Consider the following 14530-nt stretch of genomic DNA (forward strand, 5'->3'; position numbering starts at 1 on the left):
TCATATGTGAAATAGATCGCCAGTCCAGGTTCGATGTATAAGGCAGGGTGCTCAGGGCTGGTGCACTGGGATGACCCTGAGAGATGGGATGGGGACGGAGGGTCAGGATGGGGAACACATGTACACCCATGGCTGATTAATGTGAGTGTATGTCAGAAACCACCACAATATTGTAAAGTAATTAGCCTTCAATTAAAATTAAAAAAAAATAATATTCAGTCATTTAAAACTAATATATGTAGTCATGGTTATTTCCAAAGGAAATAAAAAGTGATAGATGCTCTCTCTATGGATTTGGAGGAAGTTTATAAAATGCAACCATCATAATAAATATACCTTTTATTAATCTTTTATTGTCTACCCTGTAGCCCAAAATAACTCATGTTCTTAACAAGTACAAAATACATTCTGAAGTTTGTCAAAAGTTTCATTCCGTTACAGCAACAGGTCACAGTCTAAATTTTCATAATCTCATCAACTCACAGTCCAAAACCTAAATCAGACCCAGGGAAAGAGGAGTCTTGTCCATAATAAAGGACACCTGCTAAGGAATAATTCCTCTCCATCTATTGACGTGTGAAACTAAAGAGACAAGTTAGCTGACTACATCTGAGACAACTCAAATGTAGTTGAAACAAAGAGTAATAGTTATAAAAATTCCAGTTCAAAAATTGGAGAAGTGAATGTGAAAAATACATAATAGTTTTGAATTCCAGCTGGAAAAATGTTAGGTTTTTCTGGATTAAGTTTCAAACTCTGGGAAATTTTTCTAGTGATTCTCAGCTCTACCTTCTTGGCTCTTGGTTCTGACCTTGGAGTCATCCTTCCATTTTCATGAAAGACAGTTCATTTTTCATAACTTTCCAAAAAAATCTAAATCATAAACTGCTTAATGTTTTAAGTGACAAAAGAATTTGTCTTCTTAAATCAAATATTTTCTCAATCTTCTAAATATTTGCATAATATTCCGTTATATAAATGTAACCATTTTTAATTTAACTAGTCCATAGCAATGATTATTTTGATTGCTAATAAATTTTCTTAATTATAAACAATGTTGTAATTAACATCCTTGTATATGTGTATATATGTATATGTGAAATATAGGTATATATATAGATATATCTATGTAATTATACAAGTATTTGTAGTGAAACAGGCTGGGACCTAGGACTCTTTGCTGTAGTGCTTACACCTGGACAAACATCTCCTAAAGTAACAAAATACAAAGTAACTATAAGGGTCTAAAAACAACCATGTGCATACACAGTTCTGTCAAATTATGGACAATAAGATTAAAAAAGACCAAAAGCCCAAATGCTACTTCTGAGAAGCTGGGAGCCAAAGCAGGGTACTGCGGATGCACCCGGCAGATAGTACCACCAAAGGGGTGGGCAGGCCATCTAAGCCACCCTTCTGGCCTGATCTCTGGACCCACCTCTACCATCACTCCATATAAGAAACCAGCTTGCCCACCTAAGTAAGTGAGCTTGGGAACCTGTTACTTGTTTTCCTCCCCACTGCTGCAGCAGAAACTCCAATGAAATCTTGCCTGAATTTCTTGTCTGGCCTCTTACCAATTTCTATTGATTAAGGCACACCAGCAACTCTGGTCAGTAACAGTAGGATAAATTTCTAGAAATGAAATTACTGGGGTAAATGTTTTGCTCTCTTAAAATTTTAATAGATATTACAAAATTATTCTTAAAGGAGTTAAAACAATTTATATTCCCACCTGTGAGTCATATTTCTGTATTCCACAAACTCTGTGTAATATTTTTTAAAAATAAATCTATCATGTTTCAACATTATGCAAAATTTTATATTTCATTATGTTTTAGTTTGCATTTAAACTACTAGTAAATTTTAGCAATGATATTGTATTAACTTCTTTGTAAACATACATGCATGTCTTTTGTTCTCCTGTCTTTGAGGTTGTTGATCCTTTTCATGTTGATTTGTATAAGCTTTTATATAGCAAGAAAATTGCCCCTTTGTCATATGTATCATTAATGTATTCAAGTTTATGTTTCATTATTAAAATTTTGTACAAGTAAATTTTATTAGTGTAACTATGTAAAATGTATAGATGTGTTCTTACTTATATGGGAAACACTGATCATAATTTTATTAAATAGGACATGTTAAATCCCAATAGAAAACACTGACTGTTCTTGATTCTGATATCGATGGATACTGTAATAAATTAACCTGAGACAATCAATCTTATCAGCAATTCTTAGTGTTTTTCTCAAGGCTCTGCTATAAGATGTTGGCAAGAAATTGAGTCTTTAACAAAGGACCATTTCAAAGCTTTGGTAGAAAAGCATGTGTTGGATATGCTAAACTATTCTGCAGTGAGTAGAATTTTGCTTGTTTGGAGTTCTAAAAAAAAAAAAAAAAAAACTGGCTGAAATAGTTCAAAGAACTCAGGTAACCAGGTAAGCTGTGGTCATTACCATGTATGGACCACAGTGAGCTGGCACCAGGTAGTAAATTTTTAGAACTCTTTTTAGTCTGGAACCAGATGATATTAGAAAGGATAGTGGTAAACCAAGATCCAGAAGGACAAGAAATAATCAAAAGGACAGAATTAAATGAGAAAGATTAATTGTGCTTATTTTAGAACATTGTTGGCATTTAAATTGTTTTCTATCTCCTGACAAGCATCTCTGGAAGTCATTTCTCTTACTGATATATCTCTAAGTCTCACTTTAGACATACAGTTTTGTTCAGTTTTGTTTTTTAGATTCTTTGGCAGTTTGAATGTAATTTTTATTATTTTGATAAACTGACAGAATAGTCTTCAGTAATTAACTCATAATAAAAATGAAAACATTTCAAAAATAAAAAGATTCTGATCCTCCCACAAAATGAAAACATTTTGAAGCAATAATAATAATAACTGGTATAATAAAGTATTCATTCAATAAATATATTTGAATTTCTACTTATACAAGGTAGTTATCAGACTAAAAGAATACATAGAAAAGTAAGACATAAAATTTTCTTTTTTCTTTGCTACTCTGCCCAACTTGCGGGAATTTAGTTCCTGGACCAAGGATTGAACCCCAGGCTTGTGGCAGTGAAAGCCTAGAGTCCTAACAACTGGGTCATCAGGGAACTCCCATAAATGAATCTATTAACAAAACAGAAAAGAGTCACAGAAGCAGAAAACAAACTTATGGTTACCAAGGGGGTAAGAGAGAGAGGAGGGAAGAACTAAAAGACTGGGATCGACATAAACACTACCATACAAAAGAAATCACTCTACTGAGTATTCTGCAATGACCTGAATGGGAGCAGGACCTGAAAAAGAGTGGTGCTGGTTTAGTCGCAAAGTCGTGTCCGACTCTCGTGATCCCACAGACTGTAGCCCGCCAGGTCCTCTGTCCATAAAGTTTTCCAGGCAAGAATACTGGAGTGGGTTCCCATTTTCTTCTCCAGGGTATCTTCCTGATCCAAGGATCTAACCCAGGTCTCCTGCATTGCAGGTTGCCTCCTGCACTGCAGGAAGATTTTTATGGACTGAACCACCAGTGGATATATTTATCTATCTAAATAAACATAGACAGATTCATTTTGCTGTACAGCAGAAACTAACACATTGGAAATCAATTATATTCCAATAAAAATTAATCTAAAAAAGCATAAAATAATCTTGTCTTCATTGAACTTACATTCTGATAACAGGAGACAGATAATATGTAAGTCAGTAGACAAGTAATCAAGACCATTTTCCAATGTAAAAGGTATTTGGAAGGATGTCAACAAGATTAAAGAACCTGGAAAAACAAAGAGACAAATCAAGGAAAACCTATTTAATGAGCTCTGACCTGAAAATGATAAATATTCAGCTGTATAAAGATGCTAAGAAAGAATAATAAAATAAATGTTAGACAAATTAGAATATCAATGTTTTAAAAGAAAGAAAATATTTAAAATTGAAAAATATATGAATACTGCATATTCTAAGCATAAAAAACAAAGTAAAACACATATGAATAAAATTGTGATGGATCTGACTGCCTGAAACATGATATTTTACCTGTGGGAAAATGTAACCAGAAGGAAAAGCAATAAACTGGACGACGTATTTGCTGTGGCTATAACTGAAAAAAAAAATTGCTGTTAATATATAAAGCAATTTAAAAATAAATAGTAATTTATTAATAATAATAAATTCTTATTTCCCAGTAGAAAGTGGCCAAAATACATGGAAAGGAAATTCTCAAAGGAAAAACAAAAGAAACCATGTCTAAAATACTCAAATTCTGAGTTAATCACATGAGCAGTAAACTAGTTACATATAACTAAAAAGATAAAACATGATGTTTGTAAGCATGAATAAAAATCTTAGATATACACCTGAATAGACATTTCTTCCAAAGAAAGCACACATGGCCAACAGGCACATGAAAAGATGCTCAGCATCATTAATCACCAGAGAAAGGCATATCAAATCACAAGATATAGAGGCTTCGCTGGTGGCCAGTGGTAAAAAATCTGCCTGCTAGCACTATTTACAATAGCCAGGACATGGAAGCAACCTAGATGTCCACTGACAGATGAATAAAGAAGCTGTTGTACAAGCACATACACGTGTGCACACACACACACACACACATATATATACATATAAATACATGCATTCAATGAATATTACTCAACCATTGAAAAGAATGAATTTGAGTCAGTTCTAGTGAGGTGGATGAACCTAGAATCTGTTGTACAGAGTGAAGTCAGAAAGACAAAAACAAATATCATATATTAATGCATATACATGGAATGTAGAAAAACGGTACCGATGAACCTATTTGCAGGGCAACAATAGCGACACGACATAGGGAAGAGACTTGTGGACACAAGGGGAAAAGGATAGGGTGGGGAAAATTGAGAGAATAGCATTAAACATACACATTACCTTATGTAAAATAGATAGCCAGTAGAAATTAGCTGTATGACACTGGGAGCTCCACCTGGTTTTCTGTGACAACCTAGATGGGTGAGATGGGGTGAGAAGTGGGAGGGAGTTTCAAAGGAAAGGGGACATATGTATACCTATGCTAATTCATGTTGATATATGGCAGAAGACAACACAACATTGTAAAGCAATTATCCTTCAATTGAAAATTAATTAATTTATTAATTAAAAAAAAAGAATCCACCTGCCAATGAAGGAGACATAGGTTCTACTCCTGATCCAGGAAGATCCCACATGCCATGGAGCAACTAAGCCCATGCAACCTAACTACTGAGGCTGTGCTCCAGCGTCCCAGAGCTGCAACTGTTGAGCCCATGTGCCACAACTACGGAAGCCCGTGCATCCTAAGCCTGAGCTCTGCAACAAGAAAAGCCACCACAATTAGAAGCCTGTGTGCTGAAACTAGAGTAGCCCGCACTTGCCACAGCTACAGGAAAGCTTGCACAGCAATGATATTTGATATTTTGATTTATTATTATTTTGAGTTACAGTAGTACTTTTCACATATTCTTAATTTTTCTTTAATGACAAGTTATGAGCTTGCTATATTAGTTTATGATCACTTTAATATTTGCTAAACATTATGAGATGCACGCTGTAAGCATTTAAGGCTACTCCTATATAGTTCAAGTTTCTATGAAATCTGTTATACAGATTTGTATATGTAGATATAGCCCTGTATTTACATATACATTATTTGTCAGAAAGAACCACTCTAAGCTTTTACTTTTTTTATCTAGCACATCCATCTCTCATGGTAGTGAACTAAAAGCTAAGCTGATGGTTCACAAAATCCCCTGAAGTAAATTCATTTTAGGTTACTCTCCCAATTCATTTTTGCACACGACATGTTTTACAGAGGCCATCAAAGTCATGTTTTCATTTGGTGTGAATTAAAAAAGATAAAATACAAAATCCAGCAGCACAAAAATCTAAACATCTTGTTGCTGTGCCATTTAACAAAGCTATTTATCATCTCATATTTTATTCAGAGCAATCATATGCCATATTTTGAGATTTTCTTGTTTGTGGATGGAGGAAAGTCTGAAAAACACTCAGTTAACCTTTGTGTAAGTAGTGTGATAAATGGGGGGAAAATGTGGACTTCAGATGGGTGAGGGTTTCAACACCATCTTGAATACTTAACCTCTTCAAATGACAATCTTCTTAGAAATTAAAACACAAAAATTTGATTTTGAAAGGTTGTTTTGAAGACTTACTGAGATAAGATGAGTAAAGTGCATAATAAGTGACTAGTGTGCAATGTAGAAACAGACTTTCTGACAGGGAGTTGTAGGTAATCATGAACTTACAAAATCTAATATTGCAAATAATAATAATAATCCTTTACATTAAAAAAATAATTTTATATATATTGTCGTAACAGTACAATGATGAAAACTTTGTAATGATGTAAAATGTACAACTTCACATTTTACAAAAAGAAAAATGAGGGACAGAAAGTTTACCTAAAATGAGACCAGGGTGATGACATAATAAAATTTAGTCTTTTTTAGAATATTTCAGTTCAGTTCAGTTCAGTTCAGTCGCTCAATCGTGTCCGACTCTTTGCAAATCCATGAATTGCAGGACACCAGGCCTCCATGTCCAACACCAAATCCCAGAGTTCACTCAAACTCATATTCATTGAGTTGGTGATGCCATCCAGCCATCTCATCCTCTGTCATCCCCTTCTCCTCCTGCCCCCAATCCCTCCCAGCATCAGAGTCTTTTCCAATGAGTCAACTCTTCGCATGAGGTGGCCAAAGTATTGGAGTTTCAGCTTTAGCAACAGTCTTTCCAAAAAACATCTAGGACTGATCTCCTTTAGAATGGATTGGTTGGATCTCCTTGCAGTCCAAGGGACTCTCAAGAGTCTTCTCCAACACCACAGTTCAAAAGCATCAATTCTTTGGCTCTCAGCTTTCTTCACAGTCCAACTCTCACATCCATACATGACCACTGGAAAAACTATAGCCTTGACTAGACGGAACATTGTTGGCAAAGTAATGTCTGCTTTTCAATATGCTATCTAGGTTGGACATAACTTTCCTTCCAAGGAGTAAGCATCTTTTAATTTCATGGTTGCAATCACCATCTGCAGTGATTTTGGACCCCCCAAAAATAGTGTGACACTGTTTCCACTGTTTCCCCATCTATTTCCCATGAAGTTATGGGACTAGATGCCAAGATCTTCGTTTTCTGAATGTTGAGCTTTAAGGCAACTTTTTCACTCTCCACTTTCACTTTCATCAAGAGGCTTTTTAGTTCCTCTTCACTTTCTGCCATAAAGGTTGTGTCATCTGCATATCTGAGGTTATTGAAATTTCGCCCGGCAATCTTGATTCCAGCTTCTGTTTCTTCCAGCCCAGCGTTTCTCATGATGTACTCTACATATAAGTTAAATAAGTAGGGTGACAATATACAGCCTTGACGTACTCCTTTTCCTATTTGGAACCAGTCTGTTGTTCCATGTCCAGTTCTAACTGTTGCTTCCTGACCTGCATACAAATTTCTCAAGAGGCAGGTAAGGTGATCTGGTATTCCCATCTCTTTCAGAATATTTGCAACACCCCAAAAAGAAACTCCATACCCATTATCAGTCACTCTCCATCCCTCTACAATTCTCCCACTTTCAAAAAGAAAATGTTTAACTATTTTCATCTCTATGCTGCTGCTGCTGAGTCACTTCAGTCATGTCCGACTCTGTGTGACCCCATAGACGGCAGCCCACCAGGCTCCCCCATCCCTGGGATTCTCCAAGCAGGAACACTGGAGTGGATTGCCATTTCCTTGTCCAATGCATGAAAGTGAAAAGTGAAAGTGAAGTCGCTCAGTCGTATCCAACTCTTTGCGACCTCATGTGGGTTGCCGTTGCCTTCTCGGTTTCATCTCTATAGTGCTGCTTAAACTAGACATTTCTCATAAATGGAGTCATATAATGTGTATTTTTTTGTGAGTGGCTTTTCACCTAGCACAATGGTTTGATGTTGCAGCATGTATCATTCTCTTTTTAGTGGCAAATAATAACCATTCTAATAATATACCATATTTTGTTTATTCATTAGTAGAAGAGTATTTGGCAGGTCTGCTGCTCTCTACCCCATTACCCATTCTGTCTTCCCTCTTACTAAGCCCTTCTTATTGTTGAGAATGATAATTTTGCTTGGTAGAAAACATTTCCAATCCATTTTGCAGATTGCTCCTGCTAAGTCACTTCAGTTGTGTCCGACTCTGTGTAACTCCATCGACGGCAGCCCACCAGGCTCCCCAATCCCTGGGATTCTCCAGGCAAGAACACTGGAGTGGGTTGCCATTTCCCTCTCCAATGCATGAAAGTGAAAAGTGAAAGTGAAGTCGCTCAGTCGTGTCTGACTCCTACTAATCCCATGGACTGCAGCCTACCAGGCTCCTCCATCCATGGGATTTTCCAGGCAAGAGTACTGGTGGGTGCCATTGCCTTCTCCGATTTTGCAGATTAGTTGGCCACATAACATAATTAGAATCAATTAGTCAAGGTTAAAGTTGTTGAGTGGGGCTTTAGTGCCTTAAAAGATACTATCAAGAAAGTAAAAAGATAACCTTCAGAATGGGGATATTATTTGCAAATTATATACCCAATAAAAGACTTGTATCTAGAACATATAAGGGACTCTTACAACTCAACAACAAAAAGACAACCCAATTTAAAATAGGCAAAGGTTTTGAATAGACATTTCTTCAAATAAGACGTATCTAAGTTACCAAGAAGTACTTGAAAAGATATCCAGCATCATTAGTCATTAGAGAAATGCAAAATCAAACCACAATTAGGTACCATGTCACAAGCACTAGGATGGCTATACTTAAAAAGACAGACAATGTGTTACCAGTGATACTGAGAATGTAAAATGATGCATTCACTTTGGAAAGCGTTTGGCAGGTCCTCAAAAAGTTTAACATAGATTTACTATATGGCAGAAAGTGAAGAACTAAAGAACCTCTTGATGAAAGTGAAAGAGGAGAGTGGAAAAAGTTGGCTTAAAGCTCAACATTCAGAAAACGAAGATCTTGGCATCCGGTCCCATCACTTCATGGCAAATAGTGGAAACAGTAGCTGACTTGATTTTTCTGAGCTCCAAAATCACTGCAGATGGTGACTGCAGCCATGAAATTAAAAGACGCTTACTCCTTAGAAGGAAAGTTATGATCAACCTAGACAGCATATTCAAAAGCAGAGATATTACATTGTCCACAAAGGTCCGTCTAGTCAAGGCTATGGTTTTTCCAGTGGTCAGGTATGGATGTGAGAGTTGGACTGTGAAGAAAGCTGAGAGCTGAAGAATTGATGCTTTTGAACTGTGGTGTTGGAGAAGACTCTTGAGAGTCCCTTGGACTGCAAGGAGATCCAACCAGTCCATCCTAAAGGAGATCAGTCCTGGTTGTTCATTGGAAGGACTGATGTTGAAGCTGAAACTTCAATACTTTGGCCCCCTGATGTGAAGAGCTGACTCATTTGAAAAGACCCTGATGCTGGGAAAGATTGAGGGCAGGAGGAGAAGGGGATGACAGAGGATGAGATCGTTGGATGGCATCACCAACTCAATGGACATGAGTTTGAGTAAACTCCGGGAGTTGATGATGGACAGGGAGGCCTGGCTGCTGCGGTTCATGGAATTGCAAAGAGTCGGATACAACTGAGCGACTGAACTGAAAAAGACAGGTATAAACAGTAGGGGGAAAATATAACTCTTATAAACTAACACTACAGTGGTCGTTGTAAATGTTACTATTGCACTTCTCATGTTTGTGTCTATACTTTAAAGAGTGCTGGATTTGCTGCAAGTGAGTATGTTTCACTTTTGAAATAAATATTTCTGTTTAATCCAGTGTTCCAGTTCATATAGCATACTTTATACTCATCTTATTCATCAACATATTCAAGAAAATTTTTTCATTTCCAGCAAGATCAGTGAATTTTTGCCATGGATCCTATATGAGATATATGAGACTATGTCAACATATATTTAGTACACAGTGTTTAGAGAAAAACTACTGAATCCAAATTGAAATGTAATTAATATCATAATTAACATACTGCTATATTCAGAACAACAAAATGTGTTTACATGAAGGATCAGCCTATGAAAGATACTAATATTTATCTATTCTAATATTTATCTATTCAAGAATGTAATACAAGAAAATAAATTTTAGTACAGGTTAAATCCTATATAACATTTGATAATTTGGAGAAAAATCTGATATATTTTTCCTTAAATTTTAAATAAATTTTAATGCCAAGATGTGGAACATCAAGAACATGTCCTAAAAAGGATGTGTGAAGTGTCATATGATAAACCAAAATTTCCTTAAATTGGCAAAGTTCTTGAATGCCATTGTGCACATGCATAAGTCACATCCTACTCTTTGTGACTCTATGGACTGTAGCCTGCCAGACTCTTCTGTCCATGAAATTATCCAGGCAAGAATATTGGAATAGGCCATACCCTCCTCCAGGGGATCTTCCTGACCCTGGGATTGAACCCACATACCTTAGGTCTCCTACATTTGCAGGCAGGTTCTTTACCACTAAAGCCACCTGGGAAGCCCACTTGGACACCATTATGTAACATCAATCATCCTTTTGAAACATCCTGCCTTCAATGAATTGTTATAAATACACAGTGCTTTATCTTCCAATGTAGACAATAAAATACACCATGATAAGAGTTGCAAAACATTTACATTTAATAGAATTCTAGTCTCAGAAATGAATATAAATATGCTTTCTGCTAACATATGACTTGTAACATCTGCAATATATTGGATTTGCCCAAAACTTCACTCAAGTTTTCTGTAACATCTTACAGAAAAATTCAAACAAAGATTTTTGGCCAACCCAATATATAAATTGTGGAGAAGAATTTTATATAGTATACAATTCTAACCATTGTTATACTTATTTTATAGTCACATTCACCCAATTTAAACACACTGATCATATGGTCTATTATTTGTGTTTGACACATTGACTTCTCTGAAGTCTACTTGGGGAATCTACAGCATCTCAGTATGTTATGAAGGCATGTTAATTTAAACTATTAAGTAAATCAGGAAAAATACAATATATTTTTAGTTTACTCTCTTTACCATTTTCAACTTCTACTTTAAATCTTTTTTCCTTCTTTGATACAAAGGTTTGTCTTTTTCCTTTAACTCTGGAAAAATAGTCAATGACTTCTCTGGAGTTTTAAACATTAGGTATCTATAAATGACATATAAATATGTAAAACATACTTTGCTAGCCAGTTATAGTATTCCAATTACAAGACTGGTAATAACCAGATAGAGATGACAAGACCTTGTAGGAACTCTCTGAATGTAAATGTGGTAAATTATTTTATTATCTCATATCTAAATACAATTTAAAGGGAGCTATATTGTTTCATTGATGAGAGTAAAAATTTTAATATCTTAAAAATGCTTATCAAACATGTGTTTCACAGATATTTTTCAAAGTCACAGAAAATGCATCCAGTACAAAGAAGTGTTCCATGTCAGTGGGCTCCAGAATCAGAAAATCCTATGTTCAAATCCTCATTTATCATGTAATCCTGGTAAAATCAATCAACTTCTCAAGACAAATATCTCATTTGTAAAGTAGGAGTAATATTACATACTTTCTTCATGGTATTGTTGGGGGGATTAGTTGCAAACACAAATGTAAAGAGTTAAGCAAGTGCCTAACCAAGGATAAACACTTAATAAATGTTAGATTTTCTTTTCATCAGAAGGCTTAGAGATAGACATGACAGTAAAAGAAGTAAATAAATTCTGACTATAAGACTATTAAGATAATAAAGAGAACTACCAAGGATCTTTTAAAATTTCCTGTGTCTTCCCAAAATAGGTAAAACTGTTTCTCTAATAGACTAGGTATTAACCTTATATCTCAACAGATTCAGTTGCCTCTTTGTTGAACTTCAATTTCCTGTTGCTTCCACGTATGATTTAACATCTAGAAGCATCTTGCTTAAGGAAGAAAAGAGTTTCTATTTCCAGAGGAGTAAAGAGCTCTCAACTCAAAATTCATGATATGAACATAAAAATCCTTCACTATTGCTTCATCTTTATCATGTTTATCTCCTGAGCTTATGGTTCAATATATTGGATTCTTTCATATTAATTTCTTGCTGGTTAACTCTTACCAGAATGCAAAACAAAAGAGCATAGGTTTGAAATGAAGAACTTAATTTTAGGTCTTGGCTCCAGCATTGTTCCTGAGCATCAGGCTCTACATTTGTGAAACAATAACTACCCTTCCTCCATCACAGGAGAAAGTCAAAGTTCACGTGATGGAGAAAGTAAAAGACATTGAAGATATGACATGAAAAACATTTTAGAGGGGAGGAGCCAAGATGGCGGAGGAGTAGGACGGGGAGAACACTTTCTCCCCCACAAATTCATCAAAAGAGCATTTAAACGTCGAGTAAATTCCACAAAACAACTTCTGAATGCCGGCAGAGAACACCAGGCACCCAGAAAAACAACCCAACTCTTCAAAAGGAGGTAGGAAAAAATATAAAAGACAAAAAAGGAGACAAAAGAGGGAGGGACGGAGCTCCATCCCGGGAAGGGAGTCTTAAAAAGAGAGAAGTATCCAAACACCAGGAAACCTTCTCACTGCCAAATCTGTGCCGAGCTTTGGAAGCACAAAGGGCAACATAACAGGGAGAAAAAATAAACAAACAATTAAAACTCGCAGATTGCGAGCCCTACGGGAACTCCCCCAGCAGAGAAGCAGCGCAGACGCCTGCACACGCCATTAGCAAGCGGGGGCTAGGCAGGGAGGCACGGCGCGGGCTGCATCGCTCAGAGTAAGAATCTGGCCTGAATACCCTGAGCACTATCTGAGCGAAATAATTTGGGCTAGCAAACCAGACTGTGGGATATCTACCACGTGAAAAGCCAGCCCCAACCTAAGACACCGCCAGGCCCGCACACGGAACAAAGGACTGAACAGAGATAGCCGGCTGCAGACCTTCCCCCTCCGGTGACAGGCAGCCAGAGCCAGAAGGGGCAGTCGCAGCCCCAGAGAGACATTATCTATAAAACTGTAAGCAGGCTTCTTTGCTAACTAAAACTTCTTGGGGGTCTGGACGGTCAACATCTGCCTGAGAAGGTGCGCCGGTTTTACACCCAGATAACCGAGTGGCGGGGAGGCGATAAGTCGCAGCATTGGCGCTCGCCAAACACCTCATCACCTGAGCTGCTCGGACCTGGGAAGAGCACAAAACACAGGCCCAACTGAGTCTGCGCCTCTGAGGACTACCCGAGGGCCTGAACCTGAGCGGCTTGGACCTGGGAGGTGCATGCAGCACAGGGCCGGCCTCGGATTGTTCCAGGCGGGACAACCTAGAGCCCGAGCAGTGTGGGCAGGGAGGCTACACGCACCGTGAGCGGGGGCAGACCCAGTGTGGCTGAGGCACTGCGAGCGCACGCCAGTGCTATTTGTTTGCAGCATCCCTCCCTCCCTCCCCACAGTGCGACTGAACAAGTGAGCCTAAAAAAAAAAAAGTTTCCCCCACCGTCCCCTTTGTGTCAGGGCGGTAACCAGACACTGAAGAGACCAGCAAACAGAAGAAGTTATAACAGAGGGAAGCGCCTTGGAAGCTACAGGCAATAGATTAAAACCCCGTGGTTACTACGGGCTACATAGGAAGGGGCCTATAGATCTTGAGAAATTTAAGTCGGACCAAGGAACTAGCCAAGAATGAACTGAACCCACAATACTCACAACAAAACCAGAGAAAGTCCTAGATATATTTTTACTATTTTTATGATCATTCTTTTTTTTTTAATTAAAAAAAAATTTAAGTCCTCTATTGTTCCTTTAATTTTCACTTTTATAACCTATTACTTTGCAAAAAAAAAGACCCTATTTTTTTCTTCTTCAACAAACTTCATATATATATATTTTATAATTTTTTAACGTTTTTTTTTTTTTTCCTTTTCTTCTTTTCTTTAACATTGTATTCTTGAAATTCCAAACTCTACTCTAGTTTTTTAATTTTAGCTTTTTGGTATATGTTATCAATTTTGTACCTATAGTTTTTTTAATAATTTCTGTGACTTTTTTTTTCTGTTTCTTTCTCTTCTTCTTTTATATAACATTGTATATCTGAACTTCCAAACTCTACTCTAGATTTTTAATTTATGCTTTTTGGTATTTGATATTAATTTTGTACCTGTATTTTCTTTATAATTTTTGTGACATTGTTTGTTTTTGTTTGTTTGTTTGTTTTCTCTTTTTATGTCTCTTCTTCTTTTTTTTTAACATTGTATTTTTGAAATTCCAAACTCTACTCTAGATTTTTAATTTTTGCTTTTTGGTATTAGTTATCAATTTTGTACCTGTATTTTCTTTATAATTTTTGCGACCTTGTTTGTTTTTCTTTGTTCGTTTTTTCTCTCTTTCTTTTCCTTCTTCTTTTCTTTAACAACGTATTTTTGAAATTCCAAACTTTACTCTAGATTTTTAATTTTTGCTTTTATGTATTTGTT

General features: G+C 36.6%; 1 long non-coding RNA gene across 10 annotated transcripts in view; it reads right to left on the minus strand.

Moving 5' to 3' along the window:
* Positions 1–345: 345 nt before the first annotated feature.
* LOC147364676 (uncharacterized) overlaps positions 346–14530 on the minus strand; it is a 147801-nt gene continuing 133616 nt past the window's right edge. For 4 of the 10 annotated variants that reach the window (XR_015133658.1, XR_015133659.1, XR_015133656.1 and 1 more), the window contains 4 exons: positions 4925–4997; positions 4049–4112; positions 3681–3785; positions 346–3557 (listed from right to left, as the gene is read on the minus strand). This is a non-coding gene — a long non-coding RNA (uncharacterized LOC147364676). The remainder of the gene's footprint in view (positions 3558–3680; positions 3786–4048; positions 4113–4924; positions 4998–14530) is intronic. The other 6 variants (XR_015133662.1, XR_015133657.1, XR_015133664.1 and 3 more) reach the window with 5 other exon arrangements.

The sequence above is a fragment of the Bos grunniens genome, chromosome 10, assembly GCF_055505025.1.
Source record: "Bos grunniens cultivar Pamir isolate PY7600 chromosome 10, Bosgru_T2T1.0, whole genome shotgun sequence".
In the NCBI taxonomy this organism is placed as follows: domain Eukaryota; kingdom Metazoa; phylum Chordata; class Mammalia; order Artiodactyla; family Bovidae; genus Bos; species Bos grunniens.